We start from the raw sequence: 23,189 nt of genomic DNA, 5'->3' as shown, positions 1-23,189 counted from the left end.
AGCCTTTGATTTCCAAAGTAAGAAATTCATCCTAAAGCCAGTTCAGGTATTTCATCATGATGCTTTTCCCCACCATTCAGCTCACAGGGACTCTCTCCCTCCTCTGAATACCACTGAATGCCTATAATTTAACTGTCACGCTTTTGGCACTTATATATTTCATTATATCTTAGGTTTATGAGTATATACCTTTCCCCTTCACTAGATTTTAAGCTCTTTTTAGGCAAGAACTCATTTGCAATCCACAGGTCAACTTCTGTCTCTGACCCCTAAGTCTATAAATATTGTCTCAGTTTTACCCCTGTATCATTCCAGGTTCATAGCTCAGATGCCCTGATGATTTCCTTAAGAGATCCGTTTACAACAGGCATTTCATGAGTTTCAGAAAAATGCGCACATCATTTTGGGGAAGGCTGATAATGAGTGGTAACAGTGCAGGGAATGCATATGACTTCACCTCCTTTCCTACCTTGTTGCCCTCCCCTCTGCCGTTATTAGAGAGCCCATCCAGAGTTCCAGATTCTTCTCTCTCTGGTATTTTGGGTCTTTTCCACTCTCCTTAGATGTCTGCAGGGGACTTCCCTGGCGGTCCAATGGTTAGAACTCAGTACTCTCACTCCCGGGGCCTGGGTTTGATCCGTGGTCTGGGAACAAAGATCCTACAAGCTGCAAGGCGCAGCGATAAAAAAGAAGTCTGCAGAAACAAATAATTTGGGTGCAAACATTCTCCAACCTCTGTCTGCTTTGGTTTTCCCAGACTAGCAACTGGCATTGCCATAATGTGTATACAATAGGCACTTAATAAATGTTGCCTGGTGATGCAAAATACTTGTTGATGGTAGAAGTAATTTTGGTAGATGGTGAGGGTTTCTTGCTATAGATTGAATACTTGTGTCCCCCCTAAATTTCATATGTTGAAATCCTAGCCCTCAAGGTGATGGTATTTGGAGGTGGGACCTTTGGGAGGTGATTAGGTCCTGAAGACAGAGCCCTTTCAAATGCAATTAGTGCCCTTGTGAAAGAGACCCCAGAGAGATCCCTAACCCCTTCCACAGTGTGAGGTTAGAGAGAGAAGATGGCCACCTGTGAGCAAATGGGCTCTCACCAGATGCTGAATCTGCCAATGCCTCCATCCTGGACTTCCCAGTCTCCAGAACTGTGAGAAATCAATGTCTGTTGTTTATAAGCTGCCCATCTATAGTGTCCTGTTACAGCAGCCCAAGTGGACTAAGATACCACCCCAGCCGGACTACACAATACAGGGATCTAGTCTTACTAACAGTGGAAGCATTTTAAAGAGATGTTTCTTCTTAAGTTGGCCGCTACCACTTCTTCAACCAGTAACCTCAGTTACAACTGATAATCGCTAGGAAGTTCATTACTCTAATCTCAAGCCTGGAAAATACTTGGAAGATTTTGCTTCTCTTAACTCTCATGCCTTGACTGTGTGGAAAAGTCATGGGTATTAAAGGAATGCTGAACTTTCACTCACATCCAAGCAGTGTGAATATGCAGCCTCAGGGATAAACACAAAAGCTAGGGAGTAGTCCCTTCGTGTGGCAATTCAAGTCATGTCGCTCCATCTTTTCCCTTGTGACAGGGTGAAGAGCTGAAGCTTCCCATCCCAGAGGGCAAAGAGAGCCCATGTTCTTCATAAGAACAGCTGGATTCTGGAGGAGAGAGCCTTAAAAAGGAGGCTAGAACTCTCCAAAACAGGCCTGGAGAGGAGATGTCTATTTATGCCTCAAGAGATTTGGGAGGTAAGATGCTGTGTAGACAAGTGCTGTTGAGCTGGAGAGAGGCCCCGCATCAGGACCAGGATGTCAGCCTCAGGTCTGGACATGAACTCAGCCATAGTGTGCTGGAAGCGGAATTAAGACTACATATATGGGCCCTTGGGTTAACACGTTAGCAAAACTGTGGTTTACATCATGACTGTTTGAGGATAGAATAGACCAGTGTTACCCAAAGTGTGGACTACAAGATATTTTAGGTGGTACACAGCTCATCTTTTAATTTTTTATACATTTGTGTTTACTAAAATATATAGAAAATAAAGAGTCAGTCAAACCCATGATTTCATACGCAGGTGTCCATCTAAATAGCAGGAACTATACATGATGTGTTCAAGCATGTCCAGAGTTGTCTCAAGACTTGGATAACTGAAATTTTCACCAAAACCATCTGTAATATACATAGTTCAGATGACGTGGCCTGCTAGTGTGGATCTGTGTAAATAGAATGTCCACATTCATCTTCACATGTCTTTCAGGCATATAAGAAAAGAGGGGGATTTGATTATTTAAATATCATTATGGTGGTATGTGAATAGCCAACTTTAGGACAGCGGGGTTAGACAACCACTTGGTGGAGATGTCGTTGCTGAAGAGATTCAGGCACTAAATGGGGTAAAGTGGACTTTGAGGTCCCTTTCCTGTCGGAGACCTTGGGCCTGGAGAAAGGGACTTTATAAGGAAGGGATGTAGCAGTTGTCAAAGGATACAGGACCTCCTTATGGTTCTTGGAATGATGAGTACTGGCACGTGGTGGGCAGGGGCCAGTTTCCTTTAGACATCTTACACTGCGTGGGAGACCCCACAGTGAGCAACTGTGTTACATCCACACAACTTTTGAATGTCTTGCTGGTCACTTGTTTCGGTGGACAAATCTCCTGATAATTATCTGAACCTAAAACTGAACTCTGATGTATAAGCAGCTTTTTTTTTTTTAGTTCTGTTATACTCTCATTTTTCCAACTCTACAACTACTGTGTCATTCACAGGACCACTGTTTAAGGATGGCAATCCATTTTGGTTTGTTATCAATTACTTTTTATTAAAATTAGGGCATTTTATTAATTTGTAAGGAATTGTGTGTTTATTTGGGTTATAGTGTCTATGAATTTTATACCCGGGTCTGTTTAAGAATTTCTGAAGTGGTAGCTGCCTGCACACTCTCTCTTATCATTAGTAGAGCTTCAATTTATCTTCTCCACAGATCAGGATCTGTGGGCTGGTAAGAGAATTTTATTCAGCACTTCTGTCAAAGAAATTCTAAATACGGAATTTCCAGAAAATTTTCATTGGAATTTCCGCAACAAACCCTGCAGATCTTTGGATTTCTATACTAATTCTGGAACTAATCGATTGATTGATGATTATACGATTTTTAAAGGTTACTTTCCATTTACAGTTATTACAAAATACCGGCTATGTTCCCCGTGTTGTACAATACACCCTTATAGCCTATCTTACACCCAACAGTTTGTACCTCCTCCCCACCTTTATATTGCCCCTCCCCCCTTCTCCCCACTGGCAACTGCTAGTTTGTTCTCTGTATCTGTGAGTCTGCTTCTTTTTTGCTATATTCATTAGTTTGTTGTATTTTTGGGATTCCATGTATAAGTGAGATCATACAGTATTTGTCTTTTTCTGTCGGACTTATTTCACTCAGCATAATGCCCTTCAAGTCCATCCATGTTGCTGCAAAGGGCAAAGTTTTGTTCTTTTATGGCTGAGTAGTATTCCATTGCACATATGTACACCATCTTCTTTATCCATTCTTCATTTTATGTTGCTCCCATTTCTTGGCTATTGTAAATAACGCTGTTATGGACGTTGGGGTGCATGTGTCTTTTCAAATCAGTGTGTTTGTTTTTTTTCAGATATATACCCAGGAGTGGAATTGCTGGGTCATAGGGTAGTTCTATTTTTAGTTTTTTGAGGAAGCTTCATATTGTTTTCCACAGTGGTTGCACTAATTTACATTCCCACCATCAGTATACGAGGGAGGGTTCCCTTTTCTCCATATCCTCGCCAACATTTGTTTGTGTTCTTTTTGACAGTAGCCATTATGACAGGTGTAAGGTGGTATCTCATTGTGGTTTTGATTTGCAGTTCCCTGATGATTATCAATGTTGAGCACCTCTACACGTGCCTATTGGCCATCTGCATTTACTCTCACCTGAGATGTCACCACAATGAGACATTTTTCCCAAGAGGATTTCTACACTATTTCAATCCCAAGAGATCTTACCTAGTTTTCTGGATAGTAGATTAAAGAAATATCTCTATTCTACAAAAATAATTAGCCTAAATATTCTTCTTTTTAGCTTAGATGTCTTCTGACTTCAGTGTACCTTGAATCACTAGGGCCACTTGTAGAAAATGCAGATTCATGGGTCCCATCATGACTAACTTGCACTGAAAAAGCATCTTCATATTTCTGATCTAGGTAGTTCATGAGCCACAAGTTTGAGAACACTGCTTGAGATTATATAATTCACACTAGAGTTGAAGAGAAAAACAAACCAGACCTTGATATCTCACCGGTCAGAATACACTTTACAGGTCCCACTCTGCTGTTCTGATGGGTGGAATCAGACATTAGAGTGATCCCATGTGCAAATTTCTTCTTTGAGGAAAACCTTAGGAGACACTAATGTTCAGCTTTCCGTTGATCCAGCCCCAGCATATTTGGGTGTCCTGGGATATCCCCCTTTGAATTGTCAGCTCACCACCACCCATTTAGCTCTGGCCTTTGAGTAGCTGCCCAGAAAGGCAGGAGGAGGGCTTCCTTCTGGTCAAGGCTGAAGCTCCTCTCATTTCTCCATTGCTCTCTTCTTGTAAGAAATGCCAATCACACTTGAGTTGGGTTCCTTGAGGCTAAAGACCAGCACTTCCCGCTTTGTTCTGGAGGGACTGTCTTCCCCCCAGGCTCTGCGACATGAGCTCCTGCCTCGTTGTCTCTGGCCCCTCTCCGGTGCCCCAGGAAGGCCTGCTGTTTGTTTTCTCACCTCTGCTTGCCAGTCAGCAGGGTGAAGAGGCGATATCTGCTCAGGTCCTTGCTGTTCTGCTGCCAGTCGCAAACAAGCACATTCCTTCTTAAGAAAACAACCTGCGGCTTTGCTTTCACACCCCCAGTTTGCAGAAAGAAATCCGAGGCTAATAGCATTAGATCTGTGTCAAAGGCATTATTTACTTTCATTATGCATGGTGCGAAAACACAGTGGCTGGTACACACGCTGGGGCATTTTGTCATCTTACGTGCCAGTTCATTGCTGTCTTGTTAAGTGTTAATATAACACTTACACAGTAATTGATTATTAAAATATATGATTATGTCTAATGTTCCAACTCATGGAAAAATATACAGTTTGGTTTTGCATGTTTAGGAGAGTTTGTATGATTTTTCCCCCAAAATGGGGAAACGAGCCTATTAAAACAAATTTGTTCAACCAAATTAAAACTCACTATATTTCACTAAGAAATGGCATCCATGTTTTTGGCATTTAAGATTAATTTTCTAAGAAAGCTAGAAGAAAGATTCACAAAGGCGCAAGAATGCAGAACAAAATTGATTTCTCTTCATTCAACAGCAATCACTAAATTATATTGGTTTTTATTCCAGATATATGTATTGAGGGCCAACAAATTGCCAGGCACTGTGGTAGGCTTTATAAATGGTGGGAAACAGGCATGCAAACCCTGAGTATCAGAGAACTTCAGTTACTATGTGAGGGGCAGGTAGGGGTGAGAAATACTGAACAAGTAATGATATAGAAGAATAGAAAGGATTAGTGCAGCCGGTTAGCCAGGGCTAAATGGGCAGTGGTGAGCTGACAACTCAAAGGGGGATATCCCTTCTTGGAGGAGGTAACATATCACCTTGAAAGAACTTAATCATTTAATCAATGACCAGCGTGCACAGAGCACTTTTTCCTGGGGTATAAATGACTTCCCGGCACTGTCTGTGAAAGGAAATGAAGAGCACCTGGGTCCCAGAGGAGGAGAAAGAACTGGGGGAAAGAATGAAAAGGTGTCTGAATATAGACGTGAAGGTTTTTTGATTCTTTTCTTGTCCTAGAGTTTGTGTGGTCAAACATTTCTTTGACTTTACAGAATAAAAGGTGATTATGTTAGAAAGGGCCATTTACCTAAGATGTAAGTCAAGGGGGAAAACAATCCTTTTCCCTCCAGCCACGAGGGGTTTCGGATGTACACACTGCAGCTGGCTCTGTCTTTGCACATCCTGTTGGTTCTTCTTGCTGAAGGGCCTGCTGACTTTTCTCTACTTCCCTTTGATAACCTCTACCTGACCTTTGGGAATGTCCTTAAACATCCCTCCCTCAGAGCAGTCCTTCCTGATTCTTCAAGATTGAGTTAGCTTCTCCCTCAAGCAAGGGCTCCCACCATTTCCTGTCTGTAATTCCCCATCATAATAGAATTTTTGCCACACTGTGTTGTGATTGTCTGTTTATACATTTGTCTCCACGGTTCACTAGATGAGATCTCTTAAGGGAATATGTTTCACTGACTCCTATTCTCCTATTATCTATTGGAGGGTCTAGGATACAGCAGATGCTTTATAAGTATTTGGTGAATTAAAGGATGAATGGGTGGATAAATGAATGAATAATTGGTAGATTCATGGCCTCCCGAGAACATTCACAATATCTAAGTCCAACTAGTCTCTCAAAGATGACAGTAGGTTAAAGGTAGATTTTTCAATAGAATAGCACAAAGATTATCCCAAGCCAGTCTACTGTAGGTGTATTAGTTACCTAATCGTGTGTAACAAATAGCTCCATAATTTAGTGGCTTAGAACAAGAAGAGCAATTCATTATTTTGCACTTTCTGTGAGCCAGGCCTTTAGGAGTCACTTTGTTGGGTGCGTCTAGCTCAGGTTTCTCATGAGGCTGCAGTCAGATGTAGCCTGGGGCTGTGTCATCTGAAGGTTTGACTATGGCTGGAGGATACCCTTCCCGGGAGGTTCGCTCATGTTGATGGCAAGTTGGAGTTGGTGAGTCGGCTCCTCTCCACTTGGGCCTCTTCCTGGGGCTTCTTGAATATCCTAATCACGTGGTAGCTGACTGCTCACTCTAGGAGACCAAAGGGGAACTGCAGTGCCTTCTGTAACGTCGCCTTGGAAGTCACACGCTTTGCCGCGTTCTATAAATAAGGTGGCTGTGATTCAGTGTGGGACGGAACATGACAAGGAGAGAATACAAGGAGGCGAGGGTCATGGGGTCATCTTGGAGTTCTGTTATCTTAACAGGCTGTGTGAAGTCTCCCCTTCGAGAGGGGAATCAGAGTCTTTTCACTTGGCCATACCCCAGAGGGGTGTTTGGGAAGGTCGTAAAGAGAAGGTTAAACCCATGGAAACTGCACATGAGCTACACGTGAGTTGTTGACAGGCAAAGAGTCTTTGACTTATCTTCCACCTTTCACCTATGTTCTCCCCTGCCCTTTGTAATACAAATAAATTTCCACAACGCCCCTCTTTGGTGGGTGTTATTTTCCTTATTACAGACGATAAGTTAGGGTCAAAACACAGTCAGGGGAATTGCCCAAGGGTACACCATATGTTATTGTCAGAAGAGGGACTGCAACTCACGGTATCTGAATTCCATATTTAGACTGGACCACCTTGGGTGCATAATGAGTGGTAGCAAGTGCTGACTTCTCTGAATTTCCTTTTAGCTCTACCTAATCCTTGCTGAATTCATCCCCTAACCGCACACTACACACACCACCACCCCAATCACAGTACAGTTCAAACACAGTACACACAAGCACATTCAGACATACTTACTACACACAAGCACACACACACACACACACACACACACACACACACACACACACACACACACACACACACACACACACACACACACCTACCTTACGCTTTCTCCAGGTCTTCTGAAAACCCAAATGGCCCCTTCATGATAGCCTCGCTCTTGTGCCAATAGGGGGCCCCTAGGCAGGACTTTTAGAGTAAGAGCCAAGGCTCCCACATTCAGAATGAGAAAGCTGTAATTTTCGTATTGTATCTCCTCACCAATTGTAAATCAGTCATTTTAAGGATGCCTCTCATTCTTGTTTCTCTTCAGGCAGCTCTTACTCCTCTCTGGAAAAAGCAAAGATTTGCTTTATAGCTAACTGCAGGACTGAAATGACATATAAAATAGCAACAGCAGGGAACAAATGTGTCCCTAAAGTGGCAATATGGTGCCTTTTTGTGTGTTTTAAAGCTTTGGAGTGAGAGGCAATTTTTCTTTTCCAGCTTCTATTTGAATAGGTGTTGAAAATTTAGAAAACAATATTAGGTATATTCATTAATGAGTCCTGACCTGAGTTGTTCTGTACTATCAGTGGTAGGGATATATATATTTTAAATATATTCCAGTAATAGTCTGGCCAGCTGCCCTAACAATATTTGCAGGGCAGAACTATCAAGCTAATAACAAAGATTGTTCCATTATTAGGTGTGGGATTTTTCTTTTATTATAAGATACTTTTCCCACCAAAATCGCTGGTGTTGTATATCATTAATTGAAAAAACATAGAATAAAACCCATTTTATTCCCCCCTTCATCTTTCCTTTTCTTTCTTTCAGTGTAAGAAATAGCTATTCTGACCAGCAAGCCTATTTTCATTTTTTTTCCTTTTATTTTTGTCAAATACGACAATTCAAACATTTCTTTTGAAACAAAGAGCCCCAAAGCCAAAGTAATGTCTATATTTCTCCAAACTCCCTGTAGTATCAATAAATCCAAAGGGCTGACAGCATGGGGGAAAGTTCTATGTGGAGAAAAAGAGCAAATTGGATCAGCAGTGCTGTTCGTTATCCTCCGTATTAGAAAGGTGCTGCCAAGGGTTATTTCCTGGAGGGGAGACCCCTGTGTGACCTGCCTTCCTCACCACACTGCCTGTGTGAGGTCTCCCTCACTATTGAAACTTGAAAGCGTCATTTCAAAAAGGGAAGGACTGCCTGTCCTTTTTTCTTCTGTCCGTGCCCCTTCTCCCCTCCTTGTTTTACATTGCTAAATTAAGGTCTTCTTCTGTCCCTCTCAACATTCAACACATGTAAGACTGTGGAAAAACTTAGCCCCCGACGGCCATCATCTTGCAGCAATTGTGGGAAGAAGAGGGATGCCACACACTGAGGCATGCTCCATCCCCTCCCATGAGGTGGGAGAATTTCCCACAATGCCCAGAGGCATGGCTTGGTGGAGATGGACCATGGCCTCGATTGGACCATGGCCTCGATTGGACCATGGAGGATGGACCATTCTTCATTGGCCACTGACAACCTGGGCAACCTTGGACTTCTCTGCCCAGTCTTCCCTTCTGGAAGATGATCTGCTAGTTCCCTTCTGTTTCTAAAGCTTCTCTTACTCTAGGATGCCAGGCTCATGGGAGGCGTTTCTAGATCGTAGGCTGGAGGAGGGGAGCGTCTCAGGATTGGTGATAACCCATGTGCACAGTGAATTGGGACTGGAGAAGAGGAAAAATGGAGTTTTACAAGTGGCCTGTGTTGTGGCATAAGGGGACTATTAGTCATGCACTGTCCTCTTACAGATTCTAAACCATATGAGAATTGGATGCAGAGGCGGGGGTCCAAAAGTCAGCCTAACTGTTGGCAACATTGGATGGAAAACCTGGTGTGGATCTAGGCTCAGATGGGCTTCCCTCTCCTTCCTTCCCTGGTTGCCCCTCTCCCAGGTAATAATATCATACACTTAGCATTTAATATGTGTTCCAAGCCCTCTATATAGATAAGAAACTCACTTGATTCTGACAGCAAGCCTTTGCAGTAGATAACTGTTCTGATGCTCATGTTATGGGTGAGAACACTGAGGCACAGGTCAGCTGTGTAGCTGCCCCGGGCCGTACAGCTCTTGCGGCAGAATTGGCGTTGGCACCCAGCGCTCGCATCCACTGGTCTGGAACAGGCAGAGTGGCCAGAGAGAAGAGCTGGCTTCCATACCCGAGCAGGTCAGGGATGACAGCAGAGAGGCGAGTATGTGAGGGCCTGGACGGGTATGCCAGGTGCCCTGAAGACCCTTCTCTAACCTCACCCATGGCATCCTCACTCTCAGAGCCTGAGTAGCACCTGGAACCCTCACATGTGTGCTACGCTGCCTTCTAATCCTGACCCAGGGTTCACGTGCTTCCCACATTCAGGACTTTCACATTGGCATTCTCCAAATAAACTAGGTTGCAGAGCTCATGTGAGTAAAGGCACAGGCTTTCCTAGTATTTTAGTTACTTGTCCAGGTATGGGTAATAGTAAACTTGAAGGGCAACTGAGTTTTTCAAAACGTCTTGCATGTCAGCTGGGATCTGAGCCTCTTCCCAGCTCTGTGAGGTTGGAGTGCAGTGGGTTTCACTGTTCCAACCTCCCAGTTGGGGGCCTGAGGCTCCCTGGGACTCTCCACTGACTGAGGGTTCCGGTGCTGACAACAGAGGGGTGGGTTCCTGGAGTCCAGATTAAGGCTGTGAGAATTACTCTGAACCCCAGGTTGTGATGGAGGAGGAATCTGAACGCACATCATGTCCGGCCTGGCTTGTGGATCCCTGGGAGCAGTCATCCAAGTGAGGTGACTTTTGGGGACACAGAGTGGGTGGCATGTGCCAGGGGTGGTTTGTGTTTGGAGGAAGGGGCTTGCCTGGTGAGGGCTCTCCCCTCCCCACCTCCCTGGGGCTCTTTGATTCTCAGAAAGGACTGTGAGGACAGAAGGGAAACATGAAGGCCAGGAGAGCCGGTCTGAGGCAGGTCTTGTGGGGTGAAGTGGCTGTTACGGAAACCTAGGCTGTTTAGTTCATGGCTAATACAAAAGGAATTTATGAAAGAGGAATATTAAAACAAACAAATAATTAAAAAAATAACAAACTTTTACTGACTTACCCTTGACTGTCCTGGTCTGGTTAGCCGTGGGGCATCTTTGGATTATTTTTATTAGCTTAGAAATAGTCAAATATTGACCTACAAAAATAGAAATTTCATAGTTTCTTCTTAATATTTTTGGCATACTGTGAATTTCATTATAGAGAACTTAAGTTGCTTTTTTCTCTTTTGATCCACTTTCGGAAAAAGTAGTGAAGGGACTTATGTGTCTTCAGGGTCGGTAATGGCTTGAGAAGAGGAACCACGAAGCAGTGGCTGGGGAGGGGGGTCGGGGGTTGCAGAAAGGAAGCCTTTTCAATATTAATTTAAAACTTCTTTATGCTGCACTCCCCTACGTGAGTAAATAAATAAGTACACTGACTGCTGGGGGCCTCGACAATATTCACGGTAACAGTAACTGCAGTGTGTGTGGAGTAGCGCCAGACACTCTACTAAGGACGTGACATACGTGATCTCGTTTGCTCCTTACAAAAGCCCGTTTTACAGACAAGCCAGGCTCAGAGGGGTTTAGTAACTTGCCCAAGGTCACACTGCTCATAAGAAGGTGGTGTCTGTCTGAATCTAGAAGCTTCTCTTCACCATTGTACTATGCAGATATCCAAAGGCAGCATTCGGGAATTCCCTGGCGGTCCAGTGGTTGGGACTCCCTGCTTTCACTGCCGGGCCCGAAACAAAGGCAGTGTGCACTCAGCATTCGAACACTCACTGAGTCCCTAGTGGACCAAACACTGCATTCGGTGCTGGCAGGAGGCTGTTATATTGATTTCAACCTGTGGGTCAGTTAGCACATTCCTAGGGGGATGTGCATCTCCTGCTGTCTATCTGCTTTTCCCAATGGCATTACACAGCAGGTAAACTTAGGCTTTCTAACCCAAGCTTGGGAGGCAGTGGTTAGGAAGCAAGATGTGTACAGAAATGGCGAATAGGAGAGAAGAAGGTCAGAGGCTTGCATTTTCCTGGAGTCACCTTGAGACTGAAGCTTCTCCTGGGAGGAGAGCTTTGAAGACGCCCCGGGCCACCCTCCCCATCAGAGGATGTTGAAGGGGTCAGATGGATAGGGTACATGTGCAGACTGTTAAGAACAGAGGCACAAGCCCTGAGGCCTTTTCCAGACTTGGATGTAGATGGGGAAATTAGTAAGGCTTCTTACTAATTGAGCCATTTAATCCCCAGTGAAGTTCAATGTCAGTGTCATTTTTGGACTTATGAGTGTCATGAGGCTGGTTGCCTTGTGTTGATAATGGTAATGAGTAAACATTACAGCCACATTCATTGCTGAATCTCTGGTGATCATGATATGAGCAGCATTTATGGAGTGTCCACTATTTTTTTAAGTCCTCTAGGTATATGTTTCCATGCCTCTGCCTCAAAAGAGATATCATGATCCCTTTTTTAGCTTGAAAAAATGCAATCACAGAGGTTTAGGAAAATTGAATTGTTCGCTCACGGTTACCCAGGGGCAAGGTCATCCTTTGAACCCGTGTCTGCCCAACTCTGAGGCCTGTGATGTTTGTCCTATTGATTTCAACCTGTGGGTCAGTTAGCACATTAGGCCTCTGTTAAGGACCAGAGCAGGTAGAAACAACCAAGGATAACATACAGCTGGCCCTCAAGATGTTAACAAAAGTATCAGGAAAGGAGATGGATGGCTGAGTGCCAGTGCTGGCTCTGAGCGTGATGAATTTGGCCAGGTTCATTAGCTTTCCTAAGTCTCAGTTTCCTTATCTGTAAAATAGACACAATAAAATTTCCTCCTTGCTAGGGGAGTAGTGAGTGCTGAATGAGAAATCCCTTCAGGGACTCTATTGCATAAGAATAAACACAAAGAAAACTCACGTAGGGCTTACTCCAGCTCCTGCCTACCCCTCTCCACACAGGCCAGCTGTGCCAGCCCTTCCTTGGGTTCTGTGAATGAGCCCTGCTCCCTCCTGCCTCGGGGCCTTTGCATGCATGATTCATCTGCCTGCAACACTCTTGCCCTTTCCCCTCAAATGTTGCTTTTCCAGGAAATCTTCCTTTCCTGACATCCAGATGAAATAAATCCCCTTTCTGAGCTCTACTAACTGCCTACGATTTGTCTTCCTAGCTCTTATCATAGATGTTATACATTTGTAAGATGATTTAATGCACATTTTTCCCAACCAAACTGGGACTTTTCCTACCTAGACTAAACTTGTAATGGCTTGCCTCTGTTTTTTCATGACTGTATCCCTAGCATGTAACACAGTGCTTAGTACATAGCAGTGTCAGATACATGTTTGTTGAATGAATGAATGAATAAAAAACACCCACTGTGTCTGGCACATAGAAAGCCTTCAAGACATATAAGATATTGTTATGACTATTGTATAAAGTACCAAGAATCAATTCAAGAGTTATATAAAAACCCTTGTTGACAATACAATGATAGCTTTAGGCAGTGTATCAGTTATCTACAGCCACAGTAATGGTGAGTAACAAACTACAAAACTCAGTGGCTCCAACCATATGCACTGATGGAGAATCTGTGGGCTAGCTGGGTGGTTCCTCTGGCTCCACTACAGGCACTAGTGGCTGGTGGTTTTGCTGATCTTGGATGAGTCAGCTATCAGCGATGGCACAGGCTGAGGCAACTGGGGCCACTCACTTCTGCTCCATGTGTTCATCCTCCAGCTTGCTGGCCTGGGGGTATTCTCCCGGTGAAAGCAGACTGTCTGTGCTCCAGCTCTGGAACACATTGCATCGACCGTAGGGAGGAGCTGGTGCACAGGAAGAAGGGGAAACCTGGTTGGGAACAGTGGCTTTCTTCCCGTTGTGTTTTAGCCCTGTTTTCCAGCTGCTGCTGATTGTGAGCTAATAATGATACATGACAGAATAAATTCTCATCTCCTAAGGAAATGAGGGCTTATTCTCTGCTTTTCCTGGTAGCACTTCCCTCTGGGCAGCAACCCCCCTTTGAATTCACGGAGCTGGAGAGCAGAAACAGCTCTTTTTGAGCTTGAGACACAGCCTGAGACGTGATGGATACTTGGTTGTTAATGAAAACCCTGAGGGTCAAATTGTCATGCCTGTGTCAATGGGCAGTGACCTCTCGGAGCCCACACTCAAGTTCAGTGATTGCACTGCCGTTGACAGATGGCAAGTTCTTGGATGGCTTGTCCGTTCACTTTGAGGTCTCCTCCTTCTGTCTCTCTCTGCCTGTCTTTCCTTCCTTTCCCTTCCTTCCTTCCTCCCTGTTTTTCTTTCTCTTTTTCCTCCTTCAAATAAGCATTTCTCAGTGGTTAAATGTTTCTGTTCTATTTATTGCACAGAATGTGGGTATGATCTTCTCCCCTTTTCTCTACACACATAGTTTTCTCCCCACAGCATTCCATAATGAATTCTCATGTTCTGGGAATGTTTACTCCATAGCTCTGGACTTAACTTCACTCAGGCAAGGTGGGAAATCATCCATCCTTGTATATCAGTTAATGACCCAAGGCTGGTTAAGGTGGGAATAAGTGTTCAATAAAACAATCTGTTGTATTTCTCTTCACAGCTCTAATCCCATGTTTAAATGTTTGAGAGATTCTTACTATGAAAAATTATTAACAAAATTTATAAAGTATCAGGCTTCAAAGAATTATGATTTTACAAATGAGGATATGAAGTTCCAAAAGATAAGTAGGTGGTTAAAAATGAATAAAGAGATGTATGTAATTAATAAGTATGTTTCCATTTTATGCCAGGGAGCTAGTCTCAGCCAATACTTTCATGTTTTTGACACTTCTGACTGGGGTCAGTCAGTTTCAGGGACAGGACCGATGAAGGTAATTGCTCCTGATTCACTGTCGATAATGGCAGGTCCTGGCTGGGGTAGGTGACTTCTTAGCTCAACCATCTGGTCACTTCTTTTTCCCAAATCAAACTCTGGCCACTTCACTGAGAACATATGCAAACATTGACATTTTTAATCCTTGGAGGAGCAAACGGACAGAGAAATCTACATTATATTAGAGAAATATCTGGATTGACAAACCCCATTGGAAGAACATATGCTAGATCAGTGATGAAAAATCTAGTTGATACAGAAAACATTAATTTAAATGTATCTTTTTTTCACAATAATAATTAATATTTATTGGGTACTTAATGATGTGCCAGGCACTGTGATAGGTAGTTTTCTAATTGAAGTATGGTTGATTTACAATGTTGTGTTAGTTTCTGGTGTACAGCAAAGGGATTCAGCGATATATGTATATATATTATATATATACTCTGATATATGTTATATATTATATATATTTTATATATACTTTTCCATTATGATTTATTACAGGATATTAAATATAGTTCCCTGTGCTATACAGTAGGACCTTGTGTTTTTGTTGTTTATATATTTTATATATAGTAGTTTATATCTGCTAATCCCAGACTCTTAATTTATCCCTCCCCCACCCCCTTTCCCCTTTGGTAACCATGAGTTTGTTTTCTATGTCTGTGACTCTGTTTCTGTTTTGTAAATAAGTTCATTTGTATCATGTTTTAGATTCCATATATGTGATAGCATATGGTATTTGTCTTTTTCTGCCTGACTTACTTTACTTAGTATGATAATCTCTAGGTCCATCTATGTTGCTGCACATGGCATTATTTTGTTCTTTTTTATAGCTGTAATATTCCATTGTATATATGTACCACATCTTCTTTATCCATTCATCTGTCCATGGACTAAATGTATCTGTTTAAGCTTGCAACAAACTTCTTTTTTCTTTTTAATTAATTAATTAATTTATTTTTGGCTGCGTTGGGTCTTCGTTGCTGTGCACAGTCTTCCTTTAGTTGCGGTGAGTGGGGGCTACTCTTTGTTGCAGTGCGTGGGCTTCTCACTGTGTTGGCTTCTCTTGTTGCAGAGTACCGGCTCTAGGCACGCGGGCTTCAGTAGTTGTGGCATGCGGGCTCAGTAGTTGTGGCTTGCGGGCTCTAGAGTGCAGGCTCAGTAGTTGTGGTGCATGGGCTTAGTTGCTCTGCGGCATGTGGGGTCTTCCCGGACCAGGGCTCAAGCCCGTGTCCCCTGCATTGGCAGGCGGATTCTTAACCACTGTGCCACCAGGCAAGTCCCAACAAACCTCTTTTGAACTACCTATTTTTAAATTTTTACTGATTATGTAAATAAAGTTTTATTAGAACATAGTCACACTCATGCATTCTCATATCGTCTGTGGCTGCTTTCCTGCCAAAACAGCCAAGTAGTTGCAACACAGACTCTCTGGCTTACAAAGTCTAAAATCTTTACTCTCTAACCCTTTCCAGGAAAAGTTTCCTGACACCAGCCCTAGAGCCGTGTGAACTACTTATTTTAAATTGTGAGTATCATTCCTGGATTAGACTTTGCTAAACTCTCTAAGAGTGTAGAATGATATCATCCAGAAAGTACTTAAATTATACTTCTTAACTGAAGCTTTAGGGACTGTGAATCCATTAACTAAAGATTTATTTTCTAGTAACTATCCAAAGTAGTGCTCCCTACAAAGTAAAGTTTGCGTTTATTTTGAACTTGTAAAATATGCAGCTACCAAAATAGCATCATTTAACCACAAGATAACTTGTTGAGTTCTGGGGTTAAGCCAGGCATTTCTAATTTATAAATACTGAGGAGACACCTCACCACACACAAAGCGCAGAATAAGGTCCCAGTTCATCTGCTCTCAAAGACCCGTAATACTCAAATATCGTGAACATGTTGCATCTTTATTGCACTATTACTGTTTTTGTGTTAATTAATTGTGATTGGCATAATGGTGAGATGGGCAAAGATTTATTAAAGCACTACATGGTGGGGGGGCAGTTAGGCTGTTAAAAACAACTGAAATAGGTTTCCTGATTCATTACACATGTTCAGCTGACCGATTCCATTCAGCCAAGTAGCCCACTCCAGGAGCACCTAGATCAGACCCTGGAGAAAAGAGAACCTTCTCTGATACAGACTCCTGATTTTGAGCTGTGGCCATGATCCACTCCTTGAGCTTCAGTCTATGTAGTTCTTACCTGGTAAAGCCCAACCTTACTCTTTCTTCTACGTCCCTCCATTTCTTTTCTCTGTAGAACAGAAATGATTTCCTTGGCTTCCTTCCACAGTCCTCTTCCTCCCCAGCCCGGCTTCCTCAGGTCTACCACCTGCGGTGACGCACGTCATTGTCTAACCCCATCCTAGGACCATCACAGGTACGGTTTGTCTCTGCCTGAGATTTCTCCATCCCTTTACCTGTAGCACTGGTTGAGGCCTTAGTACCCGGAGCAGTCTGTAGCAATGGCGACGGGTCAGGAGTCTGGAACTGCAACTGCGTTCCTCAGATTCCCCAGCACTTCCCACTTGTTGTTGGGACAGCTTGTTATTTCTCTCTGAACTCTCCCAAGACACTCTTTCCAATTACCATCAAATGGACAATACTGAATTTCCTACTCTTCGTGACTGGTCTTTCTGAATATTTTCTTCCCTCTTTCAGCTGGACCTTTTTTTTTTTTTTCATTTTAACATCTTTATTGGAGAATAATTGCTTTACAATGGTATGTTAGTTTCAGCTTCACAACAAAATGAATCAGTTATATATATACATATGTTCCTATATCTCTTCCCGCTGGTGTCTCCCTCCCTCCCACCCTCCCTATCCCACCCCTCCAGGCGGTCACAAAGCACCGAGCTGATCTCCCTGTGCTATGAGGCTGCTTCCCACTAGCTATCTACCTTACGTTTGGTAGTGTATATATGTCCATGCCTCTCTCTCGCTTTGTCACAGTTTACCCTTCCCCCTCCCCATAGCCTCAAGTCCATTCTCTAGTAAGTCTGTGTCTTTATTCCTGTTTCACCCCTAGGTTTTTCATGACATTTTTTTTCTTAAATTCCATATATATGTGTTAGCATACGGTATTTGTCTCTCTCTTTCTGACTTACTTCACTCTGTATGACAGACTCTAAGTCTATCCACCTCATTACAAATAGCTCAATTTCGTTTCTTTTTATGGATGAGTAATATTCCATTGTATATATGTGCCACGTCTTCTTTATCCATTCATCCGATGATGGACATTTAGGTTGTTTCCACCTCTGGGCTATTGTAAATAGAGCTGCAATGAACATTTTGGTACATGACTCTTTTTGAATTATGGTTTTCTCAGGGTATATGCCCAGTAGTGGGATTGCTGGGTCATATGGTAGTTCTATTTGTAGTTTTTTAAGGAACCTCCATACTGTTCTCCACAGTGGCTGTATCAATTTACATTCCCACCAACAGTGCAAGAGGGTTCCCTTTTCTCCACACGCTCTCCAGCATTTATTGTTTGTAGATTTTTTGATGATGGCCATTCTGACTGGTGTGAGATGATATCTCATGGTAGTTTTGATTTGCATTTCTCTAATGATTAGTGATGTTGAGCATCCTTTCATGTGTTTTTTGGCAATCTGTATATCTTCTTTGGAGAAATGTCTATTTAGATCTTCTGCCCATTTTTGGATTGGGTTGTTTGTTTTTTTCTTATTAAGCTGCCTGAGCTGCTTGTATAGTTTGGACATTAATCCTTTGTCAGTTGCTTCATTTGCAAATATTTTCTCCCATTTGGATGGTTGTCTTGTTTATGGTTTCCTTGGCTGTGCAAAAGCTTTTAAGTTTCATTAGGTCCCATTTGTTTATTTTTGTTCTTATTTCCATTTCTCTAGGAGGTGGGTCAAAAAGGACCTTGCTGTGATTTATGTCATAGAGTGTCCTGCCTATGTTTTCCTCTAAGAGTTTGATAGTTTCTGGCCTTACATTTAGGTCTTTAATCCATTTTGAGCTTATTTTTGAGTATGGTGTTAGGGAGTGATCTAATCTCATACTTTTACATGTAGCTGTCCAGTTTTCCCAGCACCACTTATTGAAGAGGCTGTCCTTTCTCCACTGTACATTCCTGCCTCCTTTATCAAAGATAAGGTGACCATATGTGCGTGGGTTTATCTCTGGGCTTTCTATCCTGTTCCATTGATCTATCTTTCTGTTTTTGTGCCAGTACCATACTGTCTTGATTACTGTAGCTTTGTAGTATAGTCTGAAGTCAGGAAGCCTGATTCCTCCAGCTCCGTTTTTCGTTCCCAAGATTGCTTTGGCTATTCGGGGTCTTTTGTGTTTCCATACAAATTGTGAAATTTTTTGTTCTAGTTCTGTGAAAAATGCCAGTGGTAGTTTGATAGGGATTGCATTGAATCTGTAGATTGCTTTGGGTAGTAGAGTCATTTTCACAACGTTGATTCTTCCAATCCAAGAACATGGTATATCTCTCCATCTATTTGTATCATCTTTAATTTCTTTCATCAGTGTCTTATAATTTTTTGTATACAGGTCTTTTGTCTCCTTAGGTAGGTTTATTCCTAGATATTTTATTCTTTTTGTTGCAATGGTAAGTGGAAGTGTTTTCTTGATTTCACTTTCAGATTTTTCATCCTTAGTGTATAGGAATGCCAGAGATTTCTGTGCATTAATTTTGTATCCTGCTACTTTACCAAATTCATTGATTAGCTCTAGTAGTTTTCTGGTAGCATCTTTAGGGTTCTCTATGTATAATATCATGTCATCTGCAAAGAGTGACAGCTTTACTTCTTCTTTTCCGATTTGGATTCCTTTTATTTCCTTTTCTTCTCTGATTGCTGTGGCTAAAACTTCCAAAACTATGTTGAATAAGAGTGGTGAGAGTGGGCAACCTTGTCTTGTTCCTGATCTTAGTGGAAACGCTTTCAGTTTTTCACCATTGAGGACGATGTTGGCTGTGGGTTTGTCATATATGGCCTTTATTATGTTGAGGAAAGTTCCCTCTATGCCTACTTTCTGCAGGGTTTTTATCGTAAATGGGGGTTGAATTTTGTCAAAAGCTTTCTCTGCATCTATTGAGATGATCATACGGTTTTTCTCCTTCAATTTGTTAATGTGGTGTATCACGTTGATTGATTTGCATATATTGAAGAATCCTTGCATTCCTGGAATAAACCCCACTTGATCATGGTGTATGATCCGTTTAATGTACTGTTGGATTCTGTTTGCTAGTATCTTGTTGAGGATTTTTGCATCTATGTTCATCAGTGATATTGGTCTGTAGTTTTCTTTCTTGTCTGGTTTTGGTATCAGGGTGATGGTGGCCTCGTAGAATGAGTTGGGGAGTGTTCCTCCCTCTGCTATATTTTGGAAGAGTTTGAGAAGGATAGGTGATAGCTCTTCTCTAAATGTTTGATAGAATTAGCCTGTGAAGCCATCTGGTCCTGGGCTTTTGCTTGTTGGAAGATTTTTAATCACAGTTTCAATTTCGGTGCTTGTGATTGGTCTGTTCATATTTTCTATTTCTTCCTGATTCAGTCTCAGAAGGTTGTGCCTTTCTAAGAATTTGTCCATTTCTTCCAGGTTGTCCATTTTATTGGCATAGAGTTGCTTATAGTAATCTCTCATGATCTTTTGTATTTCTGCAGTGTCAGTTGTTACTTCTCGTTTTTCATTTCTAATTCTATTGATTTCAGTCTTCTTCCTTTTTTTCTTGATGAGTCTGGCTAATGGTTTATCAATTTTGTTTATCCTTTCAAACAACCAGCTTTTAGTTTTATTGATCTTTGCTATCGTTTCCTTCATTTCTTTTTCATTTATTTCTGATCTGATTTTTATGATTTCTTTCCTTCTGCTAACTTTGGGGTTTTTTTGTTCTTCTTTCTCTAATTGCTTTAGGTGCAAGGTTAGGTTGTTTATTCGAGATGTTTCCTGTTTCTTAAGGTAGGATTGTATTGCTATAAACTTCCCTCTTAGAACTGCTTTTGCTGCATCCCATAGATTTTGAGTCGTCGTTTCTCCATTGTCATTTGTTTCTAGGTATTTTTTGATTTCCTCTTTGATTTCTTCAGTGATCACTTCGTTATTAAGTAGTGTATTGTTTAGTGTCGATGTGTTTGTATTTTTTACAGATCTTTTCCTGTAATTGATATCTAGTCTCATAGCGTTGTGGTCAGAAAAGATACATGATACAGTTTCAGTTTTCTTAAATTTACCAGGGCTTGATTTGTGACCCAAGATATGATCTATCCTGGCGAATGTTCCATGAGCACTTGAGAAGAAAGTGTATTCTGTTGTTTTTGAATGGAAAGTCCTATAAATATCAGTTAAGTCTATCTTGTTTAATGTATCATTTAAAGCTTGTGTTTCCTTATTTATTTTCATTTTGGATGATCTGTCCATTGGTGAAAGTGGGGTGTTAAAAGTCCCCTACTATGACTGTGTTACTGTCGATTTCCCCTTTTATGGCTGTCAGTATTTGCTTTATGTATTGAGGTGCTCCTATGTTGGGTGCATAAATATTTACAATTGTTACAACTTCTTCTTGGATCGATCCCTTGATCATTATGTAGTGTCCTTCTTTGTCTCTTGTAATAGTCTTTATTTTAAAGTCTATTTTGTCTGATATGAGAATTGCTACTCCAGCTTTCTTTTGGTTTCCATTTGCATGAAATACCTTTTTCCATCCCCTTACTTTCAGTCTGTATGTGTCTCTAGGTCTGAAGTGGGTCTCTTGTAGACAGCAAATATATGGGTCTTGTTTTTGTATCCATTCAGCGAATCTGTGTCTTTTGGTGGGAGCATTTAGTCCATTTACATTTAAGGTAATTATTGATATGTATGTTCCCATTCCCATTTGCTTAATCATTTTGGGTTCGTTATTGTAGGTGTTTTCCTTCTTTTTTGTTTCTTGCCTAGAGAAGTTTCTTTAGCATTTGTTGTAAAGCTGGTTTGGTGGTGCTGAACTCTCTCAGCTTTTGCTTGTCTGTAAAGGTTTTAATTTCTCCATCAAATCTGAATGAGATCCTTGCTGGGTAGAGTAATCTTGGTTGCAGGTTTTTCTCCTTCAACACTTTCAATATGTCCTGCCACACCCTTCTGGCTTGCAGAGTTTCTGCTGAAAGATCAGCTGTTAACCTTATGGGGATTCCCTTGTGTGTTATTTGTTGTTTTTTCCTTGCTGCTTTTAAGACTGTCCTCAGTTCTTTTCATTCTTTTTTCTTTATTCTGCTCTGCAGTAGTTATTTCCACTATTTTATATTCCAGGTACTTATCCGTTCTTCTGCCTCAGTTATTCTGCTATTGATCCCATCTAGAGTATTTTTCATTTCATTTATTGTGTTGTTCATCATTGTTTATTTCATCTTTAGTTCTTCTAGGTCCTTGTTAACTGATTCTTGCATTTTGTCTATTCTATTTCCAAGATTTTGGATCATCTTTACTATCATTATTCTGAATTCTTTTTCAGGTAGACTGCCTATTTCCTCTTCATTTGTTAGGTCTGGTGGGTTTTTATCTTGCTCCTTCATCTGCTGTGTGTTTTTCTGTCTTTTCATTTTGCTTATCTTACTGTGTTTGAGGTCTCCTTTTTGCAGGCTGAAGGTTCGTAGTTCCTGTTGTTTTTAGTGTCTGTCCCCAGTGGCTAAGGTTGGTTCAGTGGGTTGCGTAGGCTTCCTGATGGAGGGTACTAGGGCCTGTGTTCTGGTGGATGAGGCTGGATCTTGTCTTTCTGGTGGGCAGGTCCACGTCTGGTGGTGTGTTTTGGGGTGTCTGTAGACTTATTATGATTTTGGGCAGCCTCTCTGCTAATGGGTGGGGTTGTGTTCCTGCCTTGCTAGTTGTTTGGCATAGGATGTCCAGCACTGTAGCTTGCTGGTCGTTGAGTGAAGCTGGGTGCTGGTGTTGAGATGGAGATCTCTGGGAGATTTTCACCGTTTGATATTATGTGCAGCTCGGAGGCCTCTTGTGGACCAGTGTCCTGAATTTGGCTCTCCCACCTCATAGGCACAGCACTAACTCCTGGCTGCAGCACCAAGAGCCTTTCATCCACAGGGCTCCTTAATTTGGGATGATTCGGTGTCTATTCATGTATTCCACAGATGCAGGGTACATCAAGTTGATTGTGGAGCTTTAATCCGCTGCTTCTGAGGCTGCTGGGAGAGATTTCCCTTTCTCTTCTTTGTTCTCACAGCTCCCAGGGGCTCAGCTTTGGATTTGGCCCCGCCTGTGCGTGTAGGTCGCCGGAGGGCATCTGTTCTTTGCTCAGACAGGACGGGGTTAAAGGAGCGGCTGATTCGGAGGCCTGGCTCACTCAGGCCCGGGGGCGGGGCGGGGGGGGTGGTTAGGGAGGGTCACGGAGTGCGGGGCGGGCCTGTGGCGGCAGAGGCCGGTGTGAAGTTGCAGCAGCCTGAGGCGTGCTGTGTGTTCTCCTGGGGGAGTTGTCCCTGGATCCCGGGACCCTGGCAGTGGCGGGCTGCACAGGCTCCCCGGAAGGGGGGTGTAGATAGTGACCTGTGTTCGCACACAGGCTTCTTGGTGGCGGCAGCAGCGGCCTTAGCGTCTCATGCCCGTCTCTGGGGTCTGCACTTTTAGCCGCGGCTTGCGCGCGTCTCTGGAGCTCCTTTAAGCAGCGGTCTTAATCCCCTCTCCTCGCGCACCAGGAAATAAAGAGGGAAGAAGAAGTCTCTTGCCTCTTC

At 42.5% G+C, this 23,189-nt stretch overlaps 1 protein-coding gene across 7 annotated transcripts in view; it reads left to right on the top strand.

Moving 5' to 3' along the window:
* The window catches only part of RARB (retinoic acid receptor beta), a 1,070,304-nt gene that overhangs the window by 173,559 nt on the left and 873,556 nt on the right, over positions 1-23,189 (top strand). For all 7 annotated transcript variants that reach the window (XM_079921499.1, XM_079921514.1, XM_079921515.1 and 4 more), the window contains one exon: positions 1,601-1,760. The gene's annotated coding sequence lies outside the window, so the exon portion shown is untranslated. The remainder of the gene's footprint in view (positions 1-1,600; positions 1,761-23,189) is intronic.

Source organism: Stenella coeruleoalba (genome assembly GCF_951394435.1).
Source record: "Stenella coeruleoalba genome assembly, chromosome: 5".
In the NCBI taxonomy this organism is placed as follows: Eukaryota; Metazoa; Chordata; class Mammalia; order Artiodactyla; family Delphinidae; genus Stenella; species Stenella coeruleoalba.
This window is presented reverse-complemented; position numbering and strand designations above follow the sequence as displayed.